General features: G+C 43.8%; 1 protein-coding gene across 3 annotated transcripts in view; it reads right to left on the bottom strand.

Annotated features, from left to right (window-relative positions):
• FHIP1A (FHF complex subunit HOOK interacting protein 1A) overlaps positions 1 to 17,478 on the bottom strand; it is a 362,353-nt gene that overhangs the window by 247,212 nt on the left and 97,663 nt on the right. For all 3 annotated transcript variants that reach the window (XM_077477033.1, XM_077477031.1, XM_077477030.1), the window contains one exon: positions 977 to 1,055. The gene's annotated coding sequence lies outside the window, so the exon portion shown is untranslated. The remainder of the gene's footprint in view (positions 1 to 976; positions 1,056 to 17,478) is intronic.

Genomic DNA, 17,478 nt, shown 5'->3' with positions numbered 1-17,478 from the left:
ATACAGTAGCACAAACATCAAGAACAGCTCCATGAACTCCATCTTCTTTCTGTATCCTCTGTCACCTCACAAGATCCCAGGAAGTAAACAGGAAGTGATGTAGGGAGGTGAGGTGGCTCTTTGACGCCCAACGCTTGTAAAACGCTTGTAAAACGCTTGTAAAACGCTGTAAAAACACCCACAGCGTTGCAGTAATTTTAACGCTAGCGCCCCAAAAACGCTGTAAAAACGCTGTAAAAACACTCTAATAACGCTGTAAAAATAGCAGCGTTTTACCGCTGACGCTATGGGCGGTGTGGTGTGAAAGTGCTCTAATACTTACCGAAGTAGATGCAGCATCAGACCGATGCTGCATCTGTCCTCCGGTGCCTCTTCACTGAGAACTGAGCCACCAAACACTGTCTATGGCTCAGTTCTCACAGATCCCTGAGCGGAGAGCTGCTGACTGTCAATCAGCAGCTCTCTTGCTTTGCTCCTCCAAGCTAACTGGGGCACTGAGCTGTGGAGGAGCAAGGAGCGGCCATCTCAGTGGCTTGCTGAGAGGCTGAGACAGGCATCAGTCCAGGCACCTGGTGGATCCAGACTTCCAGAGTCGGGATAATGCAGTGCCTGGACTGATCTTGGTGACGTCAGCAGAGAGCGAACTTCAGACCGCTCTCTGCTGAAAATGGGTCACAGGAGTGCAAAACTAATTGCATCCCTATGACCCATAGAAGAAGCCCAGTCTAACAAACTCAGGCTGGACTTCTCCTTTAATCCCCACAGGGCCAGAAGTTCAGAGACAGGAAGAGGACAGGGCATCCCTGCATTGAAGATTTCTACAGGATCCAGCTGCTTACACAACATGGGACATACTTAATTAGAATTAGTTCACTAAAGCCATAGAGAATGTTTTTATGGCTAAACTTCAGCGTTAAATGATGACAGTATTTTTCTTTAAGCAGTCTTCCATTTTTGCCTGTGATGTGGTACTCACCAAACACTCTATAGATAAGATCCATTCTGTAGCTAGCTTCAGTGAAGATCAAGCAGAGTAGTAGAAAACAGATAATTTCCTATGGAAGACAAATTAGAGAAAATATAAGAAAAGCTGTTTTTTTACAAACCCTATGGGGCCAATTATGTGAGATGTTAAAGAAAATGTAAACACTACATGTCAGCAGTTTGGTTTTCAATTTAAACCATCTTTATAGGCAGCTAGAGCCAACACCCCTTTGCTACACATTACCCATAAAACGGTTTTAATAAATACTCTCAGATGATCTTCAATGTTGCAAGTATTGTACATCTGTATGACATGCACATGTCTGCACATACACAGGTCACCTAGATGCCTTATAAATATCATCAAGCTGCCAAGCATATTTTATGCGCAATAGAGAGTACACTGTGCATGGTATTAAATAAAAAGCTTAACTCTAGGCAATCAGATAAATACACAGACAAAATAGATACTGTATGTATATTGGAGCTGTTTAGCTTGTTGATGGAGATTTAAACAGCTCCAGTGCCGGGACAAGGTCATCCAGCGCCCAGGGCAAAGATGCCAAACTGCGCCCCCCTTTCCCTTAGGGTTAGGGTCAGGGTGCCCCCTACCCCTGCAATAAACCATTGCACCAGGGGCAGCCTCCCCTCCTGCCCACCCCTTGTCCCAGCCCTGAACAGCTCTACCACACAGCTAAAGCACTGTTTGGCAGAGCAGACGCCTGGCTGGATCTTTGGCTGAAGTTAAGTAACACTTACATGTTTTGCTCCTCCCTCTGTCTGTGACTGGACAGTGAAAGGAGAAGCAGCAGTCTGATAAACTTGTCTTTCTGTCAATCTATTTTCTTCTCACCTCCCCAAAACCCTTGTTATCACAAGAGCACTGCAGCACAACTTACTAAATTTAGATGAGTCACGTACTTATACTGCTTGCATTAAAAAAACACATTTAACCATTATATTAAAGAAGAATTTCAGAGAAGCTGACAGCTAGGACCCGCAGACCACACTTGGATATTGCAACTCTCCCTGCGCAACCAGCAGCATTTGGCTATCATGAAGCTCCGATAACTACACAGGGAGATCCACATTCTATAATTTTGAAATATCAGGCACTCCACCCAAAAGTATCACAAATATATGTGTTCCAATAATATGTGATTATAAGCTCCTAAAAAGTTTATGAAAGTGTCCACAGAAGTCAAAGGCCCCTTTCACACGGGACGGATCAGTAATGATGATCCGTGATGATCCGCTCGCTCAGCGGGGATCGCTCAATTGTCCCCACTGAAAACCCATGAATAAGTCTATTGGATGACGAAACATGTCGGGGTGTGGCTATCTGGTGAATGTAGTTGTTGATTAACTTGAGCTCTGGGTGACGTGCGGAGGTGCTGGACGGAGGAAAACAAAGGAGATTGCTGGAAACACCCACACTGGCTTCTAATCAGCTGTGCGAGACCGAGTGTGAGGAGGGGTGAGAAGGAAGCAATTTGTTTTTCTAGTTAAAGGTCCGCCGTGACCACCAATGCCCCAGGATATTGAGATACCTCAAGTGTTCAAGTATGGAGTAGATTTATAGTGTGGCTTGATCATTTATTTTTTCATGTGAGTGCATTGAATTTTGGTTTATTTGAATTAAAGTGCTTAACTGTATTACACTATTGGAGGCTTCCACTGTCATTCTTTCGCAAGGTATATGCATATATGACTTGATGAGAAGGGATCAAGACACATGAGCTTCGCAAGTCTGGTGGTATACAGAGGGCATCTATTTAGAGGATATAAAGCTTTTCTTGCCAAACACGTGCTTATGAGCCGGTGAGTGCACCCACAACGGAGGGTCTTCACGATTACAGCTGGTGTGGTGAAGGAGCAAATTAATTTTGGCGGACACTGATTATCACTTTTCACGTGGAATTCACCAATTGGATTTATTTATTCGGATCGATATATATATTTTTATTTTTATTTATATTTATATTTGCTTTGATTCACGATTTCTTATGTACTTCAATTAATTTTGAGTACTTGTAATATTTATGTGATTTAATTGCACTGGGATACTTTGGGTTATATATATAATTTTTGGGTTATTTATTTATATATATTTTTGCATGTTTAGCACTGATTATATGTATTTACGGGTATACATGTGAATGCTACTGTTATTCTGTTTTTATTTTTAGTTAGGGTGAGGTTAAATATTCACCCATTGAGCGCCACGTGTCACATAATTTTTTGTTTTTTTGAAAATTATTGCACTGATTTGAAATAAACTGTTTAGCAAAAGAAAGAAATAACTTGCCGCACTAACTGTGATAATGTGCAAACAAAATAATCACTGCATTAATGTGAAATCCAAAAAAAGTCATAAAGTCCAATTTGCATATGTTCAAAAAATAGTGACAATTCCAAATGAATGCCAAATCATCGCTGTGGTGTTATAAATATTGTGTTGAATATAAGAAATAGACTCTTACCGGAACAGATAGACCCTATTACAGAGACCCTATTACAGAGTCAAATCAGCCTGTAAATTATAGTCTCATCATAAACGACTCACATGTGAGTAGTTTTATGCACTTTGCATTACATTAAACGTTTTATATGGATTTATACTATGTGGGTTCTCCCATTTTAATTTTATGGTGGATCTCGTGAAAAATACAGTGCATATAAAAAGTCTACACACCCCTGTTAAAATGTCAGGTTTCTGTGATGTAAAAAAATTAGATAAAGATAAATCATTTCAGAACTTTTTCCACCTTTAATGTGACCTATAAACTGTACAACATTTTTTTTGGGTGGAGGGGAGTAAAAATAAAAAAATAAAATAATATGGTTGCATAAGTGTGCACACCCTTACACTAATACTTTGTTGAATCACCTTTTTATTTTATTACAACACTCAGTCTATTAGCATGGCGCAACTTGACTTGACAATATTTGCTCACTCTTCTTTGCAAAAACACTCCAAATCTGTCAGATTGTGGTGGTATCTCCTGTGTACAACCTTCTTCATATCAACCCAACAGATTTTCAATCAGATTCAGGTACTGGGCATTTCAGGTGAAGCCATTCCTTTGTTGATTTGGACGTATGCTTTGGGTCATTTTCATGCTGAAAGATGAAGTTTCCTCTTCATGTTCAGCTTTCTAGCAGAAGCCTGAAGGTTCTGTGCCAATATTGACTGGTATTTGAAACTCTTCATAATTCCCTCTACCTTGACTAAGGCCCCTGTTCTGGCTGAAGAAAAACAGCCCCAAAGCATGACGCTGCCTCCACCATGCTTCATAGTGGGTACGATGTTCTTTTGGTGATGTGCAGTGTTGTTTTTGCAAACATATCTTTTGGAATTACGGCCAAAAAGTTCAACCTTGGTTTCATCTCACCAAAACACATTTCCCCACATGCTTTTGGGAGACTTCATATGTTTTAAATTTAGCCAGGCTTGGATGTTTTTCTTCATAAGAAAAGGCTTCCATCTTACCACTCTACACCATTGCTCAGACATTTTTGTCACATGTACCAAACAGCCAGTATTTGCCAGATATTCCTGCAGCTTCTTTAATGTTGCTGTAGGCCTCTTGCCAGCCTTCCTGACCAGTTTTCTTCTGGTCTTTTCATTAATTTTGGAGGGACGTCCAGTTCTTGGTAATGTCACTGTTGTGCCATATTTTCCCCACTTGACGAGGACTATCTTCACTGTGTTCCATGTTATATCTAATACCTTCTTTTGTACCCTTCTCCTGACTGATACCTTTTAACAATGAGATCCCTCTGATGCTTTGCAAGCTCTCTGCAGACCATGGCATTTGTTGTAGGATGTGACTAAGAAAAAAAGTCAGGAAAGACCTACTAGAACAGCTGAACTTTATTTGGGGTTAATTAGGGGCACTTTAAATGATAGCAGATTTGTACTGATTCCTATTTAACATGAGTTGGAATGTGATTGCTTAATTCTGAACACAGCCACATCCCCAGTTATAAGGGGGGCGTGCACACTTATGCAACCAGATTATTTTATTTTTTATTTTTACCCCCCCCCCCCCAAAGATTTTAGTTTGTTTTTCAATTGAGTTTTTTAGTTTATCGGTCATTGCATTGCATTCAAAAGCACAGAGATCCCATGATGATGTCATCAGGGAAGAGGAGGAAACCGCTCAAAATAATGTAAGGAAAATCTGTTATATAGAATTGAATTCATATTCAATATTCCATTATGCCGATCAACATTTCAGATCAGAAAGAAAATATTTCCAATTGGTCTCTGGCTACTAGATTCTGTATACTGTTATTTGCATGATTGAACTGAGTCATATGACTAGGGAAAATGTGTACTTAGTTGCTGTAATAGAAGATATTTATTAAATTAAACTGGTACTAAAATGTGGATATTCACATTGCTGGCCAGATTGTGGAAATGCTAGTTGGCTGTTTTCTGTTTTCTTTGGTTTCAACATCCTTGGACAGTAACATGAGAGTCAGAGCTCCTAATCTCCACATCCAAAAGTAGTGAAAGTGAAATGTAACTAAACCCAAATATGTTGCAGCTTACCAGTCCTTAAATGAAGTGGCTGCATTTGTTTTCTTTATTCAGGCTGAGTATATTTCTTGCAAGTACAGAAAATACTGGTTTCTCTTACCAGAAGCTGCAATTTTATACATTTAATGTTGTTGAGTTTAGATATGCTTTCATTTGATCTGCATGGCAGTCAAGCAACTGCATCACGAGTGTAAAAAAAATTAAATTGATGTCTAGCTTAAGCTGATTTGCACACTGTGATCTTGCTTTATATGTGACGGATTCACTTTACATTTTAAAAGCTGCATTTGAAAAGGTAGTTTTATATGTAGATGAAAAGGAATTGTAGCATCTCACAAAGCAATAACCCTTTACACCAGGTTAGCAGTCATTGAATATTCTGATTGAGTATTCTGAATACTCTGATGTGGTAATACAGGTATCTATATACAGTTGTATTTAACATATGCCAGCTATTTTTTATCTGCTTTATTACCATTGTGAGCTGATAATATTTAATAATTTAAAGTGCGATGGAAAAAACCTATTGTGTTCAACTATATTACTTCTCATTTAGGCCGCGTACACACGCGCGGACTGTTTGCCCAACCTTGTTCGTCAAACAGTTTCGGCAAACAGTCCGCTCAAAATTTGCATGAGCGGACTTGCCCACACACGAGCGGATTGTTTGACGAACAAGGTTGGGCAAACAGTTCGCTCAACTTTTGAAATGAACGGACTCGCCCACGTAAGGAGGAGGCAAATCCGCCCATTTCGAGCGCGTGTACAGGTAGGCGGGGCCCGCGAAGGATACTTCGCGGGCTCCGCCGCCTGGAATGGGCTTAAAGGGGAACCCCAACGCCGAAAAAAATCGGCGTGGGGGTTCCCCCAAAGTCCACACCAGACCCTTGTCCGAGCACGCTACCCGGCCGGCCAGGAAAGGGGGGCGAGCGAGCGCGCCCCCCCCTCCTGAGCCGTACCAGGCCGCGTGCCCTCAACATGGGGGGTGCCTTGGGGAAGGGGGGGCCGCGCGGCCCCCCCACCCCAAAGCACCTTGTCCCCATGTTGATGAGGACAAGGGCCTCTTCCCGACAACCCTGGCCGTTGGTTGTCGGGGTCTGCGGGCGGGGGGCTTATCGGAATCCGGGAGCCCCCTTTAAGAAGGGGGCCCCCGGATACCGGCCCCCCACCCTATGTGAATGAGTATGGGGTACAATGTACCCCTACCCATTCACCTGTGAAATAAAGTACAAAAAAAAACACAACACAGGGAAAAAATATTTTATTGCACAGCTCCGGGGGTCTTCCGTCTTCGGGGGTCTTCTCGCCGGACTCCTCCGCTATGTGTGTGTAGCTCTTTTACTAGCGGAGGAGTCCGGCTTTCTTCCTCCCCGCCGCCGGCCTCTTCTACCGACTTCGGGGGTCTTGTCCCCCTCTTCGGTTCTTCTGCCGGGCCACCGCGCCTGGTCCGGTGGCCCGGTCTTCTGTCGCCGTCTTCCGTTCTTCTGTCGCCGCCTTCGGTTCTTCTGCCGGGCCACCGCGCCTTCTTGTAGCTCTTTTACAGGCGGTGGCCCGGTCTTCTGTCGCCGCTGTCGTCGTCGCCGCCGCCGCCGCCGCCGCCTTCCGTTCTTGTTCTTCTTCTTGTTCTTCTTCTTGTTCTTCTCCTGGAGATGTTGACTCGACGATCTCTCCGGCCGGAATGCCAGAGCCGCGCTGTGCGGTCACTTATATAGTGACAATGGGGCGGTGTCACATGGTATATGTCACATGGGTTGGTCACATGGTGACCCCGCCCCCTTACGATGTCATAGTCCCCATGTGACATCAACCCATGTGACCAACCCATGTGACATATACCATGTGACACCGCCCCATTGTCACTATATAAGTGGCAGCGGAGCGTGTCCCTGGCATTCCGGCCGGAGAGCTCGTCGAGTCAACATCTCCAGGAGAAGAAGAAGAACAACAAGAAGAAGAACAAGAACGGAAGGCGGCGGCGGCGGCGACGATGACGACAGCGGCGGCGACAGAAGACCGGGCCACCGCCTGTAAAAGAGCTACAAGAAGGCGCGGTGGCCCGGCAGAAGAACCGAAGGCGGCGACAGAAGAACGGAAGACGGCGACAGAAGACCGGGCCACCAGACCAGGCGCGGTGGCCCGGCAGAAGAACCGAAGAGGGGGACAAGACCCCCGAAGTCGGGAGAAGAGGCCGGCGGCGGGGAGGAAGAAAGCCGGACTCCTCCGCTAGTAAAAGAGCTACACACACATAGCGGAGGAGTCCGGCGAGAAGACCCCCGAAGACGGAAGACCCCCGGAGCTGTGCAATAAAATACTTTTTCCATGTGTTGTGTTTTTTTTTGTACTTTATTTCACAGGTGAATGGGTAGGGGTACATTGTACCCCATACTCATTCACATAGGGTGGGGGGCCGGTATCCGGGGGCCCCCTTCTTAAAGGGAGCTCCCGGATTCCGATAAGCCCCCCGCCCGCAGACTCCGACAACCAACGGCCAGGGTTGTCGGGAAGAGGCCCTTGTCCTCATCAACATGGGGACAAGGTGCTTTGGGGTGGGGGGGCCGCGCGGCCCCCCCTTCCCCAAGGCACCCCCCATGTTGAGGGCACGCGGCCTGGTACGGCTCAGGAGGGGGGGCGCGCTCGCTCGCCCCCCTTTCCTGGCCGGCCGGGTAGCGTGCTCGGACAAGGGTCTGGTCTGGACTTGGGGGGAACCCCCACGCCGATTTTTTTCGGCGTTGGGTTTCCCCTTTAAGCCCATTCCAGGCGGCGGAGCCCGCGACGTCTCCTTCGCGGGCCCCGCCTACCTGTACACGCGCTCGAAATGGGCGGATTTGCCTCCTCCTTACGTGGGCGAGTCCGTTCATTTCAAAAGTTGAGCGAACTGTTTGCCCAACCTTGTTCGTCAAACAGTCCGCTCGTGTGTGGGCAAGTCCGCTCATGCAAATTTTGAGCGGACTGTTTGCCGAAACTGTTTGACGAACAAGGTTGGGCAAACAGTCCGTGCGTGTGTACGCGGCCTTAGGCTGGGTTCACACTGGAACCAGCTGTTGATCGCATTTCTGTGCAGTTCTCCATAGAGAGCCAGTCACATTCTCCTGCTATGCGAATTGGATGCAGGGCATCTAATTTGCATAGGTGTGAACCCAGCCTTAGCCATATGTTGAGAGAAATGCTTTCAGGATGTCTTAAATCTATTGGCCTTTTTACCTTCCGTGTGACTATTATTTCAAATTCAAAGCTGTGTTATTTAAAGCTGAGTTTGGCACTAATTATGGGTGCTGGAGAAATCAGCACATTTCTCATGTGCCATGGACTAGTACGGCCACCACACCATTGGCTACATTAGTTCCATATGCTGTCACATTATTCACCTTGCAGATAACACGTTTAATAAACCTTTCTCCAGAAATTAGTTCAGATTAGGGGTATTTAATTTAGACCAGCCATACACGGTGCAAATTTCTTTCCTGCAATTAGCATTAGCAATTGTCTTCTCCTGGCGGAGGGGGGGGGGGGGGGGGGCGAGCAGGGGAAGCCGTCCCTGCCGGGAGAAGACAGTGATTATCACTACAGGCTAAAGCAGCTGCTATCAGCTTGGTACATTCCACCTGCCCATTAACGGTTCAAATCGGGAACCAGCTGAGATTAGAATCTCATATGGCCGGCCTTAGACAAAACCAGTTCTAGATAATATGTTTGCCTCAGTATTGACACTGAGAGTCAAAGAGCAATTTAAATCCATATAGAAAATCTACGTGAGCGTGTGAAGATTTTCTACATCCTTAACTGTAGTAGATACCAAGGGCATCTTTTTGGCCATTGTAGCTTATATGATGAGTATGGGGCTCCAGGGCCAGTCAATAGGCTCAATTACCAAAGCAGTAAGGCCTCATTTACATTGGTGTTTGGGAAGGCTTACCATCTCCCAACCACTCTTTCTTATGCTGCAAAGGCAATGGAGGGGGGAAATACATAAGCTGCGGCCATAATGTTTTTTACCTCCCTCTGAAACCCATTTAACACAGTTGTGGCTTAGTACTTCAGGGTTTATAGGGTTAAATAAATCGGTGGGGAGGCGATACAACACATTTTTATAAAAGGGTCAGGGAATTTTCCCCCTGAGCTTCCTGCAGGTACAAACGTGGCACACAGGTCCTGCTACAGTGAGAACCTAGCCTTAGGCTGGCCATACATGGTCCAATTTCCAAAAGAATTTTCTTTTGAAAATCAGAAAATTTGTGCGTTTTGTGATCCAATGGTGTCATCATGAATTTCGAAATTCGGCCAACCAAGCCTTCAATTTCACCTCATGTTGCTACAGAAAAGAATTTTCGTGGCTGGGAATTTTCATTTCTTTCCGGGAATTTTCTTTTCTTGCACATGCACATTCTTTTTTCGATTACATTTCTCGCATAATTCTCCCATCATTGATTAGAAAACCGTTTGTTTTAAAAAAAAATCCAACATGTTCGATTACTCAAATTTGATTGCTGCACAAAAACTGTTGCTGCAGCCTACTAATGATGTGAAATACGAACGAAAATTCTTAGATAGATTTTCGAAAGAAATTTCTATCGAAATTCGACCCATGTATGGCCTGCCTTAGCCATGTGATAGTATATTTTAATTCTCATTGAACTCCTGGCATGTTAGCTTTAAAAATGTAAACCTAATATCTGATAAGGAGTTGTAAATATGTTGGCTCGGAAGGTGAGAAGTGCACACATTTTCACACATTGATTACAGACTGATCCATCTGCTTGAACTAGCTTATTTCTGGCTTATTTTGAAGCATAACCACTTGAGTAACAGTTTGTAATAACCTTTCATTACCATGCCATTTTTCAGTTTTCAGGGCTGTGATAGTATGACTGACAATTACTGGGTCATGCAATACTGTAACCAATTTAATTCTATATCATGTTTTTAGACAGATGCAGCCTTCTTTTGATGGTATTTAATAATCATAGAATTTTTCGTTGTTACTAAACAAAGGAAAAAATACTGAAAAAGAACCTGTAATGGAAATGTGTAAGTTCTGTATATAATTGTATTCTATTTTGTATGTATTGCACACTGCCCTTGCTGTGCACATGGCACTAATAATGTTTTCATTACATATTTACATTCTTTCGAGTCCTGATTAGAATTAGCCTGCCTATGTTAGGCCCCTTGTTACCATACAAGTACAATTGTAATATTAATGTGATACCTACGTAATCATGTGTATAAAAAACCTTCAATTGTGGCATAATAAAGCAGAACAGTTATTTGGAAAGATATGGAGTATATCCTTTTGTGTTTGTTTCCTACTGCAGTAGTTATTAATTTGGAATCACTAATCAATATAAGGATAGGAGTTGCCTATCTATAAAATGTCCACGTCAACCCTTACTTTCCGATAAATGTAACTTGTTATCTACAATAACACCAGCTGTGTTTAAATTAACACTAGTCAAAAAAGGTTTTGTTACACCTTTTGCTATAGATGAAAAAAAAATGTAAATATTTTTTGCAAGCCAATACTGCCATTAGACAGCCTTGTTTGTACAAAAAAAATAAAAAATAAAAATGATACACACATTACATTGTTGTCTTAACTAGTTCCCACCGCTCTATTGTCATATGACGCCCGCAGGAACCCTTCGTCCCTCTGGGCGAGCGTCATATAACGTCCTGGGATTCCCTGAATTATGGAGAGCATGCGCACGCCAGGACCCGATGCGCGTGCCCGGCGGCCATGATGTCCACCGGGCACCCGCGATTTCCAGTTAACCGAGCAGGACCGTGGATCTGTGTGTGTAAACGCACAGATCCACGTCCTGTCAGGTGAGGAGACTGATCCCTGTGTTCCCATTACAGAGGAACACTGATTGCTCTCCTCCCCTTGTGAGTCCCCTCCCCCTACAGTTAGAATCACTCCTAGGACACACAGTTAACCCTTTGATCACCCCCTTGTGTTAACACCTTCCCTGCCAGTGACAATTATACAGTAATCAATGGATTTTATAGCGCAGATCGCTGTATAAATGTCACTGGTCCCGAAATAGTGTCAAAAGTGTCTGATATGTCTGCCGCAATATCGCAGTCACAATAAAAATCGCAGATCGCCACCATTACTAGTAAAAAAAATAATAATAATAATAAAAATGTGATAATTCTATTGCCTATTTTGTAGACGCTATAAATTTTGTGCAATCTAATCAATATATGCTTATTGCAATTTTTTTTTACCAAAAATATGTAGAAGAATACTTATTGGCCTAAACTGAGGAAAAAAAACGTTTTTAAAAAAAATGGGATATTTATTATAGCAAAAAGTAATAAATATTGTGTTGTTTTTTTCAAAATTGTTGCTCTTTTTTTGTTTATAGTGCAAAAAATAAAAACCGCAGAGGTGATCAAAGACCACCAAAAGAAAGCTCTATTTGTGGGGGGGAAAAATGATCAAAATTTATTTGGGTACAACATCACATGACCACACAATTCTCATTCAAAATGTGACAGCGCTGAAAGCTGAAAATTGGCCGGGCAGGAAGGGGGTCAAAATGCCCTGTATGGAAGTGGTTAACCACTTAAGCTCCAGACCATTTTGCTGGCTTAAGACCAGACCACTTTTTGCGATTTGGCACTGCGTCGCTTTAACTCACAATTCCGCGGTCGTGCAACGTGGGTCCCAAACAAAATTGACATTCTTTTTTTCCCACAAATAGAGCTTTCTTTTGGTCACCTCTGTGGTTTTTATTTTTTGCGCTATAAACAAAAAAAGAGCGATAATTTTGAGAAAACGCATTATTTTTTACTTTTTGCTATAATAAATATCACCCAAAAATATATTTAAAAAAAATGTTTTTCCTCAGTTTAGGCTGATACGTATTCTTCTACATATGTTTGGTAAAAAAAATCGCAATAAGCGATTATTGATTGGTTTGCGCAAAATTTATAGCATTTCCAAACAGGGGATAGTTTTATGGTATTTTTATTAATATTTTTTTTTTTTACTAGCAATGGCAGCGATCAGCGATTTTTATTGAGACTGCAACATTATGGCAGATACATCGGACATTTTTGAGACATTTGTGGGACCATTGTCATTTATACAGCAATCAGTGCTATACAAATGCACTGATTCCTGTGTAAATGACACTGGCAGTGAAGGGGTCCCGCATTACTGGAACGACGTCTATTGATGTCGTCCCGTGCACGAGTGGCCTGTGTGCCCCCTTAAGCCCTTGTACACACGGTCGGAGATTCCGTCTGAATGTTTCCTATCGGACCGTTTTGTCGGATATTCCGACTGTGTGTGGTCTGCATCGGACTGTGTCCGTTGGAATATCCGACGGACCAATTTTTCCAACTTGCCGGTAAAATTTTATGACAAAATGCTCCTATCGGACATACTCCGATCATGTGTAGCCTACTCCGACGGACAAAGTGCCATGCATGCTCAGATCAAATTCCTAGACCAAAGCTATTGGCTACCAGCCTGAACGTAGTCCCGTCGTAACGAAATAACGTCATCACGTTATGTACAATCGGATTTTCTGACAACTTAGTCCGACCGTGTGTATGCAACATCACTTCCGGACCTCTTCCGGAATTAATCCGTTGGAATTACTCCGACGGATTTGGTTGTGTGTACAAGGGCTAAGGGTGCATGCGGCGCGCTCTGTGATCAGCGAGTCTATGAGACTAGCTGGATCACAGATCGGAGTAAGGAGTCGATCCTGACCCCTTACCATGTGATCAGCTGTCAGCCAATGACAGCTGATCACGTGATGTCAACTCAGCCGGTAATCGGCTATTTGTTCTCCTTGCGCTGACAGCGCAAGGAGAAAAAAAAAGGTGATCACCGGCGGCAGTGAGCTGGACATCAGTCCCAATCACTGCGATGTTCCCCAGCTCCTCAGTGCCCACCTGTGCCCCCTACCAGTGCCCACCAGCGCCACCTGTCAGTGCCCACATTGCCACCTGTCAGTGCCCACAGTACCATCTGTCAGTGCCCACAGTACCACCTATCAGTGGCCACAATCAGTGCCTGGACAGTGCTGCTGCACATCAGTGCCATCTATCAGTGCCCATCAGTGTCACCTACCAGTGCCCATCAGTGCCACCTATCAGTGCCCATCAGTGCCACCTATCAGTGCCACCTATCAGTGCCATCTGGTAGTGCTCATCAGTGCCATCTATCAGTGGTACCTATCAGTGCCCATCCATGCCACCCATCCGTGCCATCTTATCAGTGGCCATCAGTGACGCCTTATCTGTGCCCATCAGTACCGACTTATCTGTCCCCATCAGTGCCACCTTATCTGTGCCTATCAGTGCCACCTTAACTGTGCCTATTAGTGCCCATCAGTGCAGCCTATCAGTGCCCACCAGTGCAGCCTATCAGTGCCCACCAGTGCAGCCTCATCAGCACATATAAATATAGCAGAAAAATTACCTGTTTGCAAAATTTTATAACAAACTATTAAACATGATTTTTTTTTTCAACATTTTTTTTGTTTGTTTAGCAAAAAAATAAAAACCCAGCTGTGATTACATACCATCAAAAGAAAGCTCTATTTGTGGGAAAAAAATGATAAACATTTCATTTGGATACACTGTTGCATGACCGCGCAATTGTCATTCAAAATGCTACAGCGCCGAAAGCCGAAAATTGGTCTGGGCAGGAGGGGGGTTTAAGTGCCCAGTAAGCAAGTGGTTAAAGCGTAACTCCACTTTTGTTGAGAAAAAACATGCCACTCTGGGTGATCCTTGTACATTGCAGGGATTTCAACAAACTTTGCTTTAAAAATGCATTTTAATTCTTTTTTATTATTCAAAGCAAACATGGCTATCCATCCATGTCTCCATGCTTTATTTTTTACGTTGTTAAGAAATCACTTTGAAAAACACCCCCTAGCAATTCTGGCTGTGGCCATCTTGAGGAAAGGCAGATGATTCATGTACATTTACTTCCTGGAATCCACCTTCCTTTAGCTCGGGCATGCAGCCAGGAGAGGGTGTGCTTAGCTGAGTGAGCCTCCGCCCCCCCTGACGACTCCTGGGATGTATGACATCATTTGCCTAAACCCTGAAACCAGTAAGTAACTGAAGAAATGTAAAAAAATAAAATAAAACAAGCCAATATGATATACACTGCTTTCCTATCCATTTACTAATGGTAGCAGCATAAGGATTAAAAATAGTCAATGTTGACATAGAGAGTGAAGTACTTCTTTAAGGAATATAGAAGTAGGAGAGAATAGTTAATCAGCAGGACCTGCTCTAGCCTAACAAAACAAAAAAAAACAATTGTAAACACTACAAAAATCCTCGTCTTTCTAGAGAGGCTAAATAGCTCAGCATGTGTTATTCTAAATTAGAGGCGCTCTATATAGTTTTCTTTTATGACAGCGATATCTCGCAGTAACTTAATTCTTAAATGAATTTCATAGCCATAAAGTGTAACTCTTGATTTCTTAATTAAAACTTCTCAGTTTACAAAACACAGTTGATAATAATTGCATTAAAACACTTGATATTAGCAGGTTAAATTTAGGACTTTGTGGCACTGAACCCATAAACATACGTAATATGCGTCATCTGAATCCTTGCAGCCTCATCTGTTCTTCATAATAAGTTTTATTATCAGACCTTTTTTTTCATTTAGCTAACTAATTAGAACATAGATGAGAATGAAATTGCATATTCTCTCCTGGCAAACCTTGTAATGAATTTCTTGTAACACCGAGTTGCCATTTCTTGCTGCTAATCCTCTCACATGTCCATAGATTTGATTTCCTGTAGACTAGAGCTGCCAGAGCATATGACTCTAGTACTTTGCTTTCAATCAACAGTGTCTATGTCACATCTTGTTATTCTGTACTGATTTGGGGCATATCACCTCTTTTATTCCCAAATGTTTAGCAAGTTTTCCATATTTTCATTGTCTATTGGTCATATGAAGGGGCGCCCCCCCCCCCCCTGCCCTCGCCACCCCCTATATGCATAATGGAAAGATTCATGCATAGCATGAATCTATCCACTGCCGCCGCGGCCGCTTCTATTCATGTGTTCAGCCCCTTTCGGGTCACCAGGCATAAGAATTACTGAGCCCAGGGTTTTTGTTTTTTGAAGCATTGATTGGAGCCATAGGCTCTAATAGGCTTCAAAATAGGGTGGACTGAGGACGCAGAGCATTGCGTCTGGAGCCCACCCAGGTGTGTTGCAACAGTGATTGAACATTTGCTGTTGCAACACTGATCCTCCTCCCGGCCAATTAGGGTTTCCTGATTGGTCAAAAAGTCTGGTGATCCTATTGGACGCCTAGCGCCAGTAGGAGGAGAGAGGAGACACCACGGAAGCTGCTCCAAAAGAGGACACAGGAGCAGCTTTCCCCGGGCCTGCCACGCTCTCACCGCCCGCTCCCAGGGTGGGGGAGTGTGTGTTAGTGCCGTGAGGGGGGTAGGGCTGCTCCACCGACAGCACGAGGGGGGGCTGTTTGCCACCCCCCCCAAAAAAAAAAAACACCAGCCACCACTGGTCAAATGTGTTATTAGTGGGTTTTTGGGGTTTGGTTTTGTAGGGCATATGGTGGGTCATTACTTCTTGCATCCAGCACATATATTTTTATATTGCGTGTCTCTTTTTAGGTTTCTGCATACATGTATCGTGGCACACGGTCTCATAAAGAAAACTCCTATTTGGAATTTACACATCTCCGAGCCTCCTCTCATACACTTTTAGAGACCTCTGTTCCTCTATCCATTTCAGGGTTTGCACCTCTCCCTTTGTAATTTAGACTCACCTGGGGCACACAGTCAGTGCACAAGAGCCTGGGGAAACTTACAGATCTTGTCTGTAAGGCCCCTTCCACATGGGGCTGGCTACGTTGGAGTCCGCCCGCACAGTGGGGAATCTGTCTGCTGATCCCCACTGAGCAGACGGATGGCTGGTCTGTGTCCACTCTTATGCAAAGCAGAGACAGACGCAGACACAGTGGATGCAGAGCGGACACAGACACAGCCCGTTCTCCTCTATGGATGGTTGGATACAGACCGCCTGTCCATTTACACCCGACTGTCAACTGATCCAATCCACCAAATGGATCGGGAATGGATCACCATCTGTCTATTTTTAGTGGATTGGAGGTCGGCACGTGTAAACAGACACATGTCCATTTACACCCGCTGCTCCATAGAGGAGACTAGATGTCAGATCGGGTCCACCTAAAAAAATTACAGGCGGACCCAATCGTTCTGCTAGTGTGAAAGGGGCCTGAGAGATGACAGATTTCTGAGAGCTTGAAAACTGTATGTGGAGGCTGACAACTACAGGCTTGGACAGCCAGATTCTTTATTTTGATTTTGTACTTAGCGCCGGGACACTGCTAGGATTTTGTATAGCACAAATAAACACACCACTGTTTGTCACTGTATCACTGGACTGGTATTTGTGCCTGAAAGGGTCCTTATACCTGCATAATACCTGCTACCTATGCGCAGCTTTCATATGGTGGAGCATGTGGACACCTTTAGCAAGAAACTGTTATTAAAAGGACCAGTTTCTTGGAGTGACTGAACATGCAGGAGGTGCACAACAGCAAGTTTGCTGTTGTGCAGATTCGCTGTTGTGCAGATTCTGTTCAAACAGAATCAACAGCAAGTCAGTGCTCTGCAGGAACAAACACAGGTGCTCATTCAGTAGAATCAACATCAGATCAAAGCTGTACAAAAGCAAAATTATATACTAAAAATACTGAAAAGTTGTCAAGTGTTGTGGAAACTAACATAAAGGTGTTAACAGAGGTAGTGCAGACTCTTGCACAGAAGTGTCCTGGTTACATTTGAAAGAACCGCTAAGAGGGAAAACTAGCCTAAAACACAATGATTAGGACTAGTCGCTCCATTACTAACCAGTGAATCACAGAAGTCTTATTACGATTTGGAGTCCATGGATACTCT

This window comes from Lithobates pipiens, unplaced genomic scaffold (assembly GCF_037356315.1).
Source record: "Lithobates pipiens isolate NorthernLeopardFrog02 unplaced genomic scaffold, aLitPip1_a1.2 Scaffold_13, whole genome shotgun sequence".
Classification (NCBI taxonomy): Eukaryota; Metazoa; Chordata; class Amphibia; order Anura; family Ranidae; genus Lithobates; species Lithobates pipiens.
The sequence above is the reverse complement of the archived record's forward strand: the minus strand, read 5'-3'. Positions and strand labels throughout refer to the sequence as shown.